Source organism: Tinamus guttatus, unplaced genomic scaffold (genome assembly GCF_059628265.1).
Source record: "Tinamus guttatus ecotype Peru unplaced genomic scaffold, ASM5962826v1 Tinamus_guttatus_pri_ptg000048l, whole genome shotgun sequence".
Taxonomy (NCBI): Eukaryota; Metazoa; Chordata; class Aves; order Tinamiformes; family Tinamidae; genus Tinamus; species Tinamus guttatus.
This window is the reverse complement of record NW_028288582.1, coordinates 13,525,731-13,531,845: the sequence shown is the minus strand read 5'-3', so window position 1 is coordinate 13,531,845 and position 6,115 is coordinate 13,525,731.

Sequence of the window (6,115 nt, the reverse complement as noted above, 5' to 3'; positions counted from 1 at the left end):
GATGCCCCAAGTCTTTGTTCCATCATGGTCAAGTGTCCCCTGTACTCAAGAAGAGAGTAGTGATGCCATTTCACAGAGCAGGCCTGTTGTGAAAAAGCATTTGTGAAGCCTCTCATATAACAGTACTAACGGCTACAGAAAAGCCCATAAAGAAATTAATACCTTTGTCTTTACAATAGCGTTTGACTGAACTGCAGCAGGGTCATGCTCTGAGCAATGAGGCTAACACAAATTTTTGAACAGCTATTCACTATGTCCTGAAGGGAAAAAATAGCACTTGATGTTATTCAAGGCTGTCATAATGTAAACATCCATTAGTGTTTCCCAGACTTTCTATGCTTGAATTTGCAATTGTAAGAGTGTTTCTATTTCACTGTGTTTATGTGTTTGCACTTGCACTGCATACATAGATGCAATAAATATACCCGTGAAATAAAAACAATGAATCAAATGATGCAAGTTCTAGAAGGATTCACTGAACAGGCAAAGTTCAAACCAAGTTTTTTCCCAACACGGAATTCCCTTTTCTGTATATGGTAGTACCAGTTGGGCTCCATAAGATGGCAGACCTGCATATGTTTAACAGATGTTAGTGTGCTGGTCCAGCTCCAAGTACATTGCTTTAAAATGGTTGCTTTAAATGCTTGGTACATGTTTTTATTCAGGATGCTTCTACTATAATGTATTTAGAACAATAATGAACTTTCTATATCACTGTTCCTATGTCTAGCAGTGGCTTTGGACATAATCCACATGAAGCACATGCATAAAAATAAAATGTAAATTACCACTCAATTTGGAACTACCCGCATTTGAGCAATGTAACTCTTCTTTATAAACATATAATTGTTAATTACTCCCATTGATTCATTCTAGCAACTCGAACTTAAAGTAGGTTAATTTTTACAAGGTAATTATTATCATAAGAGAACACCTAAAAGCTCTTGAGTTTATTTTTTAAACAGAAAATTTCAGTCATCTGCTATACAACTTTTCAGTTCCTTTTGCAACTCTATTGAGGACTATAATGATTTAAATGCTGCCCCTGAAGTTACTTCCTATTAAAAATTATGATGTCACTTAAAACCGTTTCTCAAGTCCTCTGACATTCAGTTAGTTCTATTATTTTAAAAATCATTGTGTTAATTTAAAACAATTAATTGGTTTTATGACTAATGCACAATTTTAAAATATTGTTCTAGAAGAGAATACCAGTGATGCCTTTACCAGTGCTTTATACTGCTTTCCTTGCCACTTGCAATGACCCCACACTATTTTAAACCTAGAATTTTAAACTTGAATATCCCAAACATGGAAATGTTATAAATGTTGTTATACTTTAAATGATCAAGTAAGAAAGGGAATGAGCTTGCAGTCCTGCTTTTATGTTAGCTTAGCAAAACCTCATTCATAAATGTTATAATTATAATTACAAAGGCATATAATTTTCCCATAAAGGTTTCACTCTGTTTGTTCCACTTGGCCAGGACTACAAGTAAATGTGCCTGGATTGTTTTTAATATTTTGCAAGAATTCTTCTGGAAAAAAAAAAAAAGGCAGCAAGAAGTGTTAGTGCCAGCAGGAAAGTAGTTTGCATTCAGGAAGGCCGTGAAAAGGAAATCACAATAATTTTAAAATAAAAAGTGTTCTACTTCCCCGTGAGCAAAGGAAATAAAGGAAATAAACTGCTATGGATTTTAACTCAAAACCCTTACAAGAGCATATCAGGAATATTACCCTGAAAACTGCAGTTAGGGAAAAAAAAAAAAAAAACTCCCACTAAAGCCATGAAAAGGATCCATTAGGGTCCATGTTCATGCTCGGAGTTGCAGTTTTTTTATGTAAACATAGTCTTAATGATTATTTAGCCGTGAAATCTTAGTTAAAATACTGCTCCCTGACACATTCACAGACTTGTTGCTGACTCACTCTTTAAGAATGGGATTTGGAAAGAGCAACGAGGCATACCAGTCACAAAAATATTGAAGAATTGAAGTAATATTCTGAGTGCCTGTTAACCTACTTCTGCACTTAGGCACTAATTCTATCTAGCCTTGCAGATGTGCCAGGAAGTTTTTTTGTTGGTGGTGGTTATTTTTTTCCTGGTTTAGAACTCGCCATCATTTCTTTATGGTTTAAGAGCAGTTTCTCTCGATGGTTCAAAGCAGGTTTTGCTGTTGGTTTGTTCGGTTGGGGTTTGTGGGGTTTATTTCAGCACAAACGGCACTGGAGGTGCAGCAGGCCGTGGCCCTGGGCTGCAGCGCCTTATGCAACGCGGCGGGGCTGGAGCGTGACCGGGCCAAGCCTGGAGGCTCCCAGACACCCAACGATGTCCAGAAGCCTCCAATGGAGCCCAGCCAGCTTCGCCTTCCTCTGCTGCTCTTCGCTTCGGGGCTAATTTTACTTGCAGGCGCATCTCTCCACGCTGAAAGATTTTGCAGTGTTTCAGTGAGATATTTAGGAGATCACTCATCACTTCATGGTGCACATCCTCCTCCAACTGCCACTCAAACTGTCATTTTGAGCAGCAGCTCTAGGAACGCTGCTCACACTGAGAGCGCAGGGGCAGAATGAGCACATTTGTGCTGCCACATTTTCTAACTCTGGCGCTGTGTTTTGCAGACAAGGTAATGCGGGGAAAAAGCTTTGTCTTTCTGCTGCTTTTTGATACAGACACTCAGCTTTTAAGATGTAACCGACTGCAAAAAGCCTCTTCTTGCCAGCTCTGGCTCACGGGAGCCAAGCAACTGCTATTGCTGCAAGCTGCAGCATTATGAGAGGCGGCTAGGGCAGTGCCGGGGCTGGCAGGGCCGCCGCGGCAGGCAGACAGGCAGCGCCGCGGGGCGAGCAGCAGCCCCGCCGCCATCGCCGCCGCGCCGCCGCTGTTGCCTCCGGCGCCCGCCAGCACACGCGCTCCAGCACCGCCGCTTGACGCATTGCAGGTACAACGCAGCCAATCGCGGGCCTTGGCTCTTACCAGCTAAGCACTGCGGAGTCCCAGTAGCCAATCAGGGAGCCCTAGACAAAAAGCCGCCTCGGCGGCCGCGACGCGCCGCGGGAGGGTAACCTTCCGCGCAGGGATGTAGGCCCTGCCGCCCGCTAACGCGCGCGCGAGCGGCCGTGGCTGCGGCGGCTGCTCCCGAGCGGCCACCGACGGCTTGGCCGCCGCCGCCGTCCTGGCGCTGTGGCAACCGCCGCTCTGGCACGGTCCCCGGTGCCGCGGGGCCGGCTTCTGCCGCGTACGGCGCGCTGCGGGCCACCCCCGCCCCCAGGCACCCAACGGCAGCGCCGCAGCCTTTGCCAGCTCCCGTGTCCTCAGGAAAGAGAAAAGCAAACAAACAAACAAAAACGCCTTTTTTTTTTTGTCCCTATAGTAGCACACAGGAGATGCCGGCGCGGAGGAAGGGGGTGCAGAGTGATGTGCTGCCCGCAGTTCAGGCCGCTGCCGTTGGTTACATCAAGCGCAACGGGCGTTAGCAGCAGTCGCAGTGCAGGACATGCAAGCCTGGAGTCACCCAGCGTGCAGCCAGAACCTCCCTTGGGTTTTGGCTTAAACGTCCTCAGGAAAGCAGCAGAACTGCCAGTGTCCAGCTCGAGCTAGAGACAAGCTGAAAGATGAGCGTGGCTTTCGCTCAATTTCCAGTGTTAACTACAGGCTCCCCTAAGGGAGGGAATGTGTCCAGTACTGCCTGCAGAGCAGAAAGCACCCACGGGAGCAGCTAGGCAGAGGGATAGGGAAACTGTTGGTTTACTGGATTTTTTAAATCCAAATTAGAAGTTCCCAGTACATTTGACAGTAATCCTGATGCATCTCTCCTGGTGGTTAAAGCCCTGCCTCCATATATGCCCCCGCTCCGAACAGCAAATGCACTAAAATTTACATAGGCTCAGATGTAGGTGAGCTTTGGTGCCAAGGCAAGCAGTGCTCCTGTTGTGGCTGATGGGTGTCACAGCAGTTTGAGGTGCCACTTTCTGGAACATACAGCTGCAATAATCTGCACAAGGCCCTAGGAAGGGCACATATGCAGTTATCTCCCCAGAAGGTTCCTCTGGCCCCACTTCAGGTGGAGGGATTCATGTAAGAACCTCAGGCCTGGTGAAATGCCCAAGCTGGTAATTTTGCAGGAATTAAGCTAGATGAATAGATGGACTTCTCATGGAATGGAGTCTCTTTTTTTGTTTGTTTTGTTTTGTTGCAAAAGCCTGTGGACCAGCAGCATGTCCCTGAAGAGAGAATAATATGAGGCAAAGCAAAGAAGTGGGAGGAGGAGTAGGAAGGTTATCTGCTTAAGTGACTTAACCCTATAATAATAACAAAATAGTCTATTTTGAGTCTTTTCATTTTTTGCTTATATTGTATTTTGTTTTAGCTATATTTTAGTGAAGGAGATTGGTGCTCTGTAACACCTAAAATAGAATATGGAGATAGAGACAGCAGAAGCAGAATGGATGCCAAAGTGAAATGATCTGGAGTGCTGAGCACTGCATCAGCCCACACACGGGCCCACCCCAAGGATAGTGATGCAGAAAAGCCTTAGATGGTACTCCCTGCTTGGAAAAATGATGTCAGTACTGACAGACCCAAAACTAAACCAAAGGCTAACCAAAATAAACTCATTAAATGTACTTCCCTTCTGTATAGCATAAAAATCCCATTGCCGCTGCAATGCACCTTTGTGTTAGACATGTGCTTTATAACAACGCTGCTGACAGCTTCACAGCCAGCACATAACAGTACACTTACTAAATATAAGTACTTCATTAGCATCTAGCATACTTCTGCTACAATAAAAATAATAACAAATAGCCATACTATGGGGAAAGTCGATGCTGCTTGCCAGGAAAGGTATGCACAAAGTGCTGGATATCTGGGACAGACCAGAATTTTAGGCATATTCTCATTTCACAAAAGCTGGCAGAGTAAGGCAGGCAGAATAGAGATTTAATTAGGTAGCTGTTGTGAACTGCACCCTTACAAAAACACTGGCAGGAAGAGCAGGCCCCATGAAACAGCTCTGTTTTGGTTTATGAAGAATGACAGATTTTCTCTTTTGGTGCTATTTCTGAAATTTCAGCAATGATCTCAGGTGTTTTAAGATTGGGATGCCCACATATTCTGAGGGCCTGATGTTTTAAGAGGCAGGATTTTGCACATACTGCTCGTGTCCCCAAAGGTAAGAACCTCAAGTTCTAGACAAAGAACTGAATTGAAGGAAGAGCATGGATCAAAGAAAATCCTTAATAGGGAGATCAGAACCTATATTCTGGAATTGCTGTCATTTAAAAAATGTTTTCACTAAAAGATTTTTTTAAAGATGCGTTTTCAGCAGAGGATTTCCTACATACTGCCAGGCCAAACACCAGAGGAGAGGTAGTCTGTTGGTTCTCCAGCAATAGGCTGCAGAGATTGGAGTTTATTTCAATAATCTCTAAGAATTCATAGTAGAAATTCTTTTCTCTTCCAGGTTGTTGGAAAGCTTGATGTGTGCCCTTTACTCCAGAATGGTGAGTGGACTTTTTTTTTTCATTATCAAGTAGGTTTATTTATTATTGATGTAGGCACAAACAACATAAAATAGCTGTCTAAAGAAGTCCAAAGATTTCACAGATTCTTCCCAGCCTTAGACAAATTAAGTGTATGACCTGTCAAGGATTCTGGCTGCCAGCATCTGAAATTTAGGATGTATGTATAACACTCCTTGGGTCAGCTCCGTAGTATGGTAGATTAGAGTACCAGATGTCTCTTGGCCTGCAATATTTGACACGCAAGGTGGATTTGACATCAAAAAGGTGGTTTTAATCTCTTACCTTCTTACCCCAGGGAATCTGACAAACTGATAGAAACCCCTTCTTTTAAGTATGTGAGGAAAAAGAAAGGAAAAATAATTTTTAACTGATGCAAATTAACATGGATTTATTGACAACAGGGCCCATTTGCAGTTGCTGGAAATCTATATCAGATATTACAATTGTGATTTTACAAGTATGATCACATTTGAACTGTGTATTTGAAATAGCTGTATTTTCCCCTGTATCTCTAGCAAGTTGTTTTATGACAGCCCTTCCACCTTACCAAAAGGGATAAAGTATTATTTATATTTACTACGGAATTACA